This window comes from Nematolebias whitei, chromosome 9 (assembly GCF_014905685.2).
Source record: "Nematolebias whitei isolate Nwh7 chromosome 9, NemWhi1, whole genome shotgun sequence".
Lineage (NCBI taxonomy): Eukaryota > Metazoa > Chordata > Actinopteri > Cyprinodontiformes > Rivulidae > Nematolebias > Nematolebias whitei.
In genome coordinates this window covers 52,165,044-52,174,815 of record NC_056506.1, presented here as the reverse complement: position 1 = coordinate 52,174,815, position 9,772 = coordinate 52,165,044, and the positions used below count along the sequence as shown (strand labels likewise).

Here is a 9,772-nt window from a genome sequence, read left to right as displayed (position 1 = left end):
TTTTTGTTGATTTGCTTTGTTTTGTTTTTTTGAATGTCCAGAGGACCAGATTTAAATTTTTTTGAATGTCTTGGTGTGTTCCACCGACATCTGTGATGTTGTCATTCGCGCCCTCAGATGTAATAGTGATTACATCACTGCATAGTGCTCCAGGTTGGTTTCCCGTGTCAGTGTGTTTCAAAGTTTCTAACAACCTGCGTAGTTTCTCTGTCTCTTCCGAGCTCAGAGGTGTAGGGCCTTGTTTCTGGAACCTTTGTGATTTTTTCACCTCGGGTCGTTCTGTCCGAGGTGGAGGAGGGATAGGTACGTCATTTGGGGGTTCCTTTTCGGACTTCCCCTGATAATATGGGTCACCTTGGTTCCCATATCTTTTCGTCTTATGCACACCCCACTTACGATAATCACGTTCATCCTCTGAAAGAGGAGCTTTTTTGTCCCAGCGTGCACCTTCATGACGCGGTTTGTTAGTTTGAAAAGACTGCTTTTTCTCGCCTTTCTTAGGAGGAGGAGGCGATGCACGCCGTCCTTCCAGTTCTAGCGAGTGGGGTTTAACCTTCAATCAAGGGAACCCCTCTGTGTGCTAAGTTGTAATGAGAGATAATATGCGTCTGATATTATCCATTATTTAAACGGATTCTTTCATTTTTCTGGACTGAGTTCTATCGTGCCTTGAATGATTAAATGTGGACGGAAACGTGTTTTAATTTCTGACTCACCAACAACAGTGAGTCGTTTATTTTAAACGATTTAAAACACATCACACATTTACAATAATTGGCAGATTGATTACAATTAACACAGCTTAATTAATGAGCTTTACAATGAGAAATCATACGGCCATGATATCTCACTTGCAACTAAATACAACAGACATTTCTGAAAATATCTGGATTAATTACTGGCAGATAGAAGAGTTTTAAAGATGGGAAAATGAAGTTTAAATGGAGAGAGATGGGTGAGGGAATGTGTCTGTTATAACCAGAAACAACACGCTCCTTTGGACGCAGCTTAACCCACGGTACACTCGCAAGTGAAGATCGACTCTTTTACCTTTGCAGACGATAGTTTCGGCTCCGGTGTAGAGTTTTCTTTCAACTCTTTTCAGCGTCTCCGTAAGAACAGCTGTGACCTCAGGAGTCGTGAGAGTACTTCGTTCAACAGCACGCTCACCTCCCAGGTGGACTCACATGAGCTGTGAGCCCGTCAGAGTTCCACTCAGATGTGGAAGATTCCATAATCCCCACGAGACTCGAAAGAACTCCCAACTAACTCCAGCACTTCAGAACTTTCGTTCGGTTCTGCTCTCAGAACTTTGGTTCATGTCTGGAACGTTGTTCTGCTTGGAACTCTTGTTCTGCCTGGAACTAGGAAGTGTTGACCCTTTTAAAGAGGTCACTTCCGGTTCCTCTGAGAACTTCCTGATTGGTTGAACGAACCAACAGGAGTGTGGTTTTAGTGACGTAAGAGGTTATTACAAGTCAAGGAGACAGAGTAGATTGTTTTAAGAACAGACAGAAAGATGTTTTGAAAAAACAGAGACATTTAGGAGCCAGTCTCCTTCTATCTATCTGAGAGAGTTAAACATGACATTTCGTTCCAATAAACATGTTTTTGACCGTTCCTTGACTTTTGACCGACTCACTCCTTCTCATTTCAGACAGAAGATCAAAAATGCATCATTACTTTGTGACAGGCATTTTAACTTGATTTCTACTTTGAATGAGGATTAAAAATCATTTATACTGTTTCACAGTTGATTTAAAATGAGTAGTTCACTTCAACATTTAAAAATGATTTGAACTAAACACACTTTGATTATCAAGATATTGTAAAATAGTAATGATAATGAAAAGAGAGTGTTCTTTCAATTGACCAGTGCAGGACACACTTAGAAAGTCTCTAGATGCTTAATTTGTATTTCTGGACTCAAATCAATGAAATAACAGTTCCTATCCCAGGATCAGGTTTTGACCTGAGGCTTAGTTCACTACAATTTACATATAGGCAGTGAAAACATTGAATTTTTAAGGGAAAGTTATAGCATAGTCCAGAGCCCCCCCCTCAGCCATTGTCCAGATAAGAGGTGACGTTCATCTTCAGCTCAGTTGAGGTTCTGTTACATGTCCACGGCCTTGGGGAAGGGAGGGGTGAGGAAACAGTCAAAGCATCTTTGTTGTTTTCCAAACATTCCAGGAGGAGTTGAGATAAGTCCGGCATCAAGGCCACAGTTTGGGTCAGGCAGAACTCGTGAATTGTTGTTTCTGCCTTTAAAGTCTCGCTGGTACATATTCTCTGATGGAAACTCCAAAACAGCCGAATTGATCCTTTACTCCAAAGTCGAGCTCACAGCTTTCTCCAAGATTATTCCCACCATTTATGAGTGCTGCCAGGGAGATCACAGTCCTGATACAGCTGCTCCAAATCCCTGCCACAACTCCACATTCAGTCCGAGCACTGTCAAGCTTCAACACCTCCACACGAATTTGTAGACAACCAGATTCCACCAACCCAAACAGTAGATTCTAGTCGTCATCATGAATCCAATTTTTCCTCTAGAGTTCAGAGTGTCCTCCTTACCCTGACTCCTGTCGGGAGAAGTTGATCGATTTTGTTGAGAGACCAGCTGATCCTTCCAATTAAGAGGTATGCAGGAAAAAAAAGAGGCTTTTTAAGGGTTCACAGGACAAAAGAGCGCAGCAGGGAAGCGGGTGGGGGGCAGAGAGGGAAAACGCGTCTGGTTTCACCATAGAGTAGCAAGAAAAAAAATGATTTAAATGTAATTTCCAGAGTCTCAGAAGGAGAGGAAAACACAGGGTTCCTCTCTCGTCACTCCCTGGTCCCAACGAACCGGAAAGATGAGATTTATTCTAGATTGTCAATTTTGAACTGTGAGAAACAACATTCCATTAATGCGCCCGAGCCACTCTGCAGCCGCCACACAGAGCAGGGAGGAGAATTCTGCCTTATCTGGACATCTGCTGCTGCTGAGCAGTTTGTACAGACAGATGGCAGCAGTACAACTCACGTGAAACCGGTTGAGTGATATCAGCTGTTTCCGTCAGCAGACCTACGTCACACATGTCAGACTTCACAGAGGCACACACATTTAACGAGCTGTGGGGGCACTGTGGTTTTCCACACAGCAGCTCATTTAAATGTTTTTGGAGTGTTGCAAGGGGTTTTTGAATGTGATTCAACACTTTGCCACTGAGCTGCGGAATCATCAGGGTTTTTTGATTCACACAGACAGCAAGTGACTGTTGCATACATAACTGGCAGGAGATGTATGCGCTCAACCCATGTGCCACATTGTGAGGCAGATGCTGTGTGGGGCACACCCAATCTGCTCTCCATTGGAATAGGGTACATCTCCTGTGTTCTGAACAGGGGACGGATGTGATGTCCAAAGACGGTCCTTTGCGGCATGGGGACCTGGGACCTTCCACCCAGAGCTATGGCTCAGACGCGGCAGAAATCCTGCGAGGGGTTGTGGACCTGTTGTAACACGAAAGAACGCTTGATGTCAACTATAATTATCATGGAGTCACAGGACGATCCACCACTAGGGGTGGACGTGTCTGCTCACAGCCTGTGGTCGTAATGCTTCTTCACCTCCCTCTCTCCCTCTGATATCACGGTTTTCTGAACAGAGCTCAGGAGGAGGGACTGACAGCTCCTCTGTCCCAAGTGAGTGAACGCATCATGGTTCCCAGGCCTACGACACTTATCGGGGCGCTCGTGGAACCTGCCGTGGAGGGAGGATGCTCTCCTCCAGGCGGGAAGAGCGATCAAGAGTTAATCAGAATAGGCCAGCACCTGTGGTCTGGCCGCTGAACGAATCTGCTTAGAGAGGATGGGTCTCCCACAGGATGTAGTGTGCACAATTCAGGTTTCACGTGCTGCATCTACCACAGCGCTGTACACATCAAAGCGGACAGCTTTTCAGCGCTGGTGTACAGAGAAGGGTGTAGAGGCTACCTCATGTCCACTAGGTGGCATGCTGTCCTTTCTACAACAGCTGATGGACAGAAATTTGGCGTCCAGCACGATTAAAACGTACGCTGCGGCCATCTCTTCCTGCCATGAAGAGTTCGGAGACAGAAGAGTTTTTAATCATCTGCTGATGAAGCGTTTTCTAAAAGGTGTACAGAGACACAGGCCTGTTTCACACCCACTTGTTCCACAGTGGGATTTAACGCTGGTCCTGCAGGCCCTGATCAAAGCTCCATTTGAGCCTCTGGATCAGGTTCCACTTAAATTCTTGTCTCTTTAAACAGCCCTGCTGCTGGTTTTAACATTCGCTAAGAGAGTGAGTGATTTATCTGCCCTCTGTCGCTCCGTCATGTCTTAGAATTCAGGCTGATGGCAGCTCAGCTGATTTAAGACCAAACCCAGCTTTTATGCCTAAAAACATCACAAGCTCTTTTAAATCAAGAGCAATATCGTTGGAGGGGGTTTTCTCCCCCCCCACCCCAGATCAGAAGAAGTAGCGTCTTTTCATCTTCTCTGTCCGGTGCGGGCGTTGACGTGTTACATAGCGCGCACAGCTGCAATGCGTCAACATTTGTTTGTGCATTATAGAGATGCATCTGCAGGTTGCCCGTTATCCACCCAGCGCTTGTCACACTTGCTGTGTGAGGCCATTTCTGAAGCCTACAAAGCATCAGATTTAGAGCCTCCTGTCAACCTCAGAGCACACTCGACCAGGGGTATTGCATCTTTGACTGCTTTGCATAATGGTATGACAATGCAGGACATTCTGCACTGTGGCCACGTGGTCAACACCCTGCTCATTCACTCGCTTTTATCTACGTGATGTGACGGTTCGTTCCATGACACAGTCTGTCTTTAGTGTTTACAGAATGAATATTGTTGTTTCATGGAACTCTGTCTTACTCACATCTGTCTGCATGCATTACAGTGTGAGATGTTGTTATCAATCTCAAGTTGTGATTGTTATTTTGGTTCTATTGTCACTAATCAGTTCACGACTATTGTTACCAATCAGTCCATTTGATTAATAATCAGCTCTCCTGTTATTATTAATCTGTTCATACAGTTCAGCCGTAAACCGGTTGGTTCATGGCTCTTTTCAGCATTTTTCCCTCCCCGTTGAAGTTTTCCGGGGCGTTCATGCATTCAGAACGCATAGTTACACAACATGCGTCTGTGCATGGCACACATAATTACGCAATGCGTAATTACGCACATGGGGAGCTGAGTGACAAGACGTTTTTTGGGCAAGCTTCTGCTTCATACTGTGTTCGAATGGACCCAGTGAGGCGAGGACAACATCCGCTTCGCCCTTAACCCATCAGCGACAGCCTTAAAGGGCGAAGCCTGTACGAAATAGAACGTTGGTTACGTACTGTAACCCCAGATTCTATGAGTATAGGCGTAGCCCTTTAAGCGTCGGGCCTCACTGGCTCCTAAATGGCTGAAGAAAAAGCTATTTTGGGAGCCGATTTCCCGCTCTTAACGTAATTTATACGGACCGGGTGGGGCCCACACAGCAGGTGGGCGTGGACTAAATTTTTCAGTGCAATGCTTTGCATATCGGGATAAACCCATCAGCGACAGCCTTAAAGGGCTACGCCTATACTCATAGAATCTGGGGTTACAGTACGTAACCAACGTTTTTCTAAGACATTATTTTCCATGTTTCCTCTTCATTCATTTTATGTTGATGCTATTAGGATAATTTTGGAGAAGATGGGCCTGCAGGAGAAGGTTACTCCTCTGCAGGCTAAAAAGAAATGGGACAACCTAAAAAATAAATACAAAGTATGTGCATGTGTAATGAAGAATATAACTTGTACGTGCAGCTGTTAATAAATGTAAAGTTAAAAAAATGTTTGTTGCTCTGTCAGCTCCTCAGACTGAGGAAGTCTCTTGGATGAGAGACGAAACGTTTCTACATTTTTTTTTGATTTGCTTTGTTTTGTTTTTTTGAATGTCCAGAGGACCAGATTTAACTTTTTAAGGTTTGTTGCTCTATTTGCCAACTATGATGTTTCCTGTGTTCAGGACTGCAAATATCCAGGCGGGTCAGGGGAAGGAGTTAGTGAGAAGCTGCTGCTGCGACTTGATCCTGGTTTGTCCTCATGGACCAGGTTTTAGGACAGAGAGCTTCCACTGCACCTCCTGTCCTAACTGTCTCCATCACTGAGGACAGTCCAGGTCCAAGAGCAGCAGTGGGTGACCAGGAAGACGGGGCTGAGGAACAAAGAGGAACGGAGACAGAAGAAAGAGGCATCAGGACAGAGAGGACGATTTATTTCAGTTAATCAGAAGATATGAAGCAGCAGAGAGAAGAGCAAATGTAAGTATGGAGAGAATGGAGAAAAGAAAGAATTGCAAATAAATTAATTAATGGTTGTTTTTTTATGTTCTTGAAAAATGTGTTTTTTGTTTTAAATGTGAAAAATAAAGTGATTACAAAAGCTATCATTATCAATAATTCATTTTATTAACAGTAAGTTCATTCAAAACAACAACAAAAGGCCCTGCAAACCCACGGGACACCACCTCCAGGTCCTCTGGGTTTTCAGGCAGGTGGATGACCTGCTGGTGAATGGACACTTCTTCTGTCGTGATGGACGATGCAGTGGACAGTAGAACGAGGCGTCACAAACACTCCTGAGACCACCATGCACGATGCTCCACCTGCCAGCCAGAAAAGAAACACCAGGGTCTCAGTTGTGGCCCCCCAACCATGTCCTGGATCCAGGTCCAGGAGATGAAGCAACACTGCCAGAGACTCCCTGCTTCATCAGAAATCTGGTCCTGGATCTTCTTGGTTCAAGTAACGGTCCAGGACTGGGACACTCAGGTTCATCCTGCAGTACCAGGGTTTGGTCTGGTTCAGAAAATGTAGAGAACAACAAAAACATTAGTTTAAGATTTATTTTTTTATAAGATATCAAAGCATTATCACAATTATGAGGCTTAATGTAAATATAATGATGCTCAGTGAAAACACTGTTTTATTAATGAAATAAAAGAAATGAAAGACCCTGTTTTTAACATTTTTACGACCACTATGTACCAATGGATTTTATGAAATATTGGAAAATGTTATGCTTTATTCTAAATTTAATATAAGTTAAAGATTATAATAAATTAATAGTAAATTTATTAAATTATTATTGAAAGCCTGTAGACTTAAAAAATAATAAGTTACCTGGAGTTGACTGTGTCTCAGCAGAAGATATAAAATATGTCACCAGCAGCGATAAAGTTCATGTATTTCCTCAAGGATTAAAAATGCAGTAAAAACAACAAAATTTCGATCTCCATTCTTTCTTCGGCTGAGCGCTGTCACTGTTGCTAGGCAACAGGATGTACGCCAATGCAACTCTGAAGGCTAGACCTGTAACAAGTCACAGCCGCTGACTTCTGGTCTACGTGGTCTTTGAAGGACATGGCCTACGTCGACCGGGTAGGCCGGGTCCTTCGAAGGATGCATCTGCTGGATAGGGACACAGCTAGTGTGTCTGCATTGTGCGCCACTAGCTTAGCACTACATCAGTGCCGGCAGTTGCATGTGTGTGTGTGTGTGTGTGTGGGGGGGGGGGGGGGGTGTAGTTCGGTAGGCAGGGCGCTCGGTTCCGTTGACAGGGCGATGCACCCAGCTTGTATAATGGTAGGGGAAACACTGACAGGTGAGGAAAGAGTTAATCATCTAAAATAACTAATTGATCATCTGTAAAGAGAAAATGGATCACCAGTAAAAAGTGTTGATCACCATCCATCCATCCATTATCTTTTACCCGCTTCTTCCATTTTAGGTCATAGGGGTCGTCGGTGCTCATGTCCAGCAATCACTGTGCAAGGGGCGGGGTAGACCCTGGACAGGTCTCTAGTCCATCACAGGGACACATACGAGGACACAAACGAGACAACCATTCACTCTCTCACTCACTTAGAGACAATTTAGAGTTACCAATCAGTCTAACATGCATGTTTTTGGTCTGTGGGAGGAAACCAGAGTACCTGGAGAAAACCCACGCATGCACGGAGAGAACATGCAAACTCCACCCAGAAAACCCCAGGACCGGGATTTGAACTGAGGACCTGCTTGCTGAGAGGCAGCAGCTCTACCAGTTGCGCCACCGTGCTGCCCGTGTTGATCACCAATTAGAATATAATGTATCATTAGTGAGGACATAGTGGATCATCGGAGTGGATCACCAAATAGGATTGAGTGGATCCCCTGTAAGGACAGAACAATAATCACAGCAAATAATGGATAGGGATGGGGCCAATCCAATTCAGTATCGGTATCGGCCTCCGATACCAGCATAATTTACGTATCAGATTTTTCCAATCCAATCTACAGAGATTTCCGATCCATGATTTTGTTTATATTGGGATGCAAGATGGCGCCAATGTGCAGGGCTTGCCGTATAATGCTCTCTGCTTTGATTTTGTTTTTATTAGTTGTACAGTGTGTTTTGCAGTGTGTCGACACATATTTGCAATATGATAGTCGGGCCCTTTTGGAGCTCCGTAGATTGCAGAATTGCCTGCGGAGCTTCTTCACAGCGGTCGGGACTCTCTCCCTCCGGTCCTGTCCGGGATACCTGCCTTCCTGCTTCGTGACACTGCCTTCAACTCTGTGCGCACTTGTTTACCGCCCCCCTCAATCCAATGACCTTATAAATGAATTCTCTGACTTCCTGGCTGAATTCACACCGAAATATGCTAATGTATTGATTATTGGGGACTTTAATATTCATGTTTGTTATCAGGAGAAGCTGTTGGCTTTTTTAGATTTTTTTTTTAACTCATTTAATCTAACTCAGCAGGTAAACGGTCCCACCCAGGAGTGCGGGCACACACTGGACCTTGTTTTAACATGTGATGTGACAGTTAGCAGTTTTGAAATCGGTGTTAATGTGTTTTCAGACCACATGCCAGTCCTGTTTGAGTTCACCTCCTCCCACCTAACTCCTAAGACGTGTGTTCCTACATGTCGTAGCCGGGCCATTAACCGCTTCACTGCCGTGCGTTTCACAGATGTTTATAACTCTGAAATGATAATTCAGCACCCGGTGTTTCTCAACACCACTGAGGAGCTGACATCCCAGTTCAACTCTGTCTGCTTAAAGACTCTGGATCATGTTGCTCCTGTAAAAACCAGAAAAACAAAACTCAGATCAGAACCTTGGCTGAATGATGTCACCAAGGCCATTAGACAAGAGTGCAGGAGGGTGGCGCGCAAGTGGAAGAGAGACAAGCTGCAGGTCTCTTTTCAAATACTAAAAGAGTTGGTGTCGTTATCAGAAAGCAGTGAAAGCTGTTAAATCTAAATACTTTTCTGATATAATTATAGCCAACTCTCAAAACCCGCATGTCCTCTTCTCTACCCAAAAGTCAGTTCTCCACCTCACTGAACCATCACCTCTGGAAGCTTCAACTGAGCTTTGTGAGAACTTTCAACACTTCTTTGAAGAAAAAATTGTGAACACCCAGGCTCTCATTTCCCCTCCAGCTCATAGTCTGTCCATCACATCCCAGTGTGTTGTTGTATTTGACCATGTTGGATAGTTTTATCTAGACTGGTCCTGGGATTCTGATCTGCTCAGAGACGGGATTATAATGAAATTATGACCCGGTTCTGATTGGGTTAAACTGGACCAACAACTCTAAAAAGAGTCTCCCTGGGATTCAATATCTGTCAAGGAATAGCGTTTAATCTGCTTGCTACATCACGTAGAAAGGCCTTTTGAAGCACCCTGATGCATGCTCAATAATCCAGGTAGAAAAA

The 9,772-nt window shown here is 44.3% G+C and overlaps 1 protein-coding gene across 1 annotated transcript in view; it reads left to right on the top strand.

The window, feature by feature from the left end:
- The window catches only part of LOC119414350 (serine/threonine-protein kinase RIO1), a 59,097-nt gene that overhangs the window by 5,547 nt on the left and 43,778 nt on the right, over window positions 1–9,772 (top strand). The window lies entirely within an intron of this gene.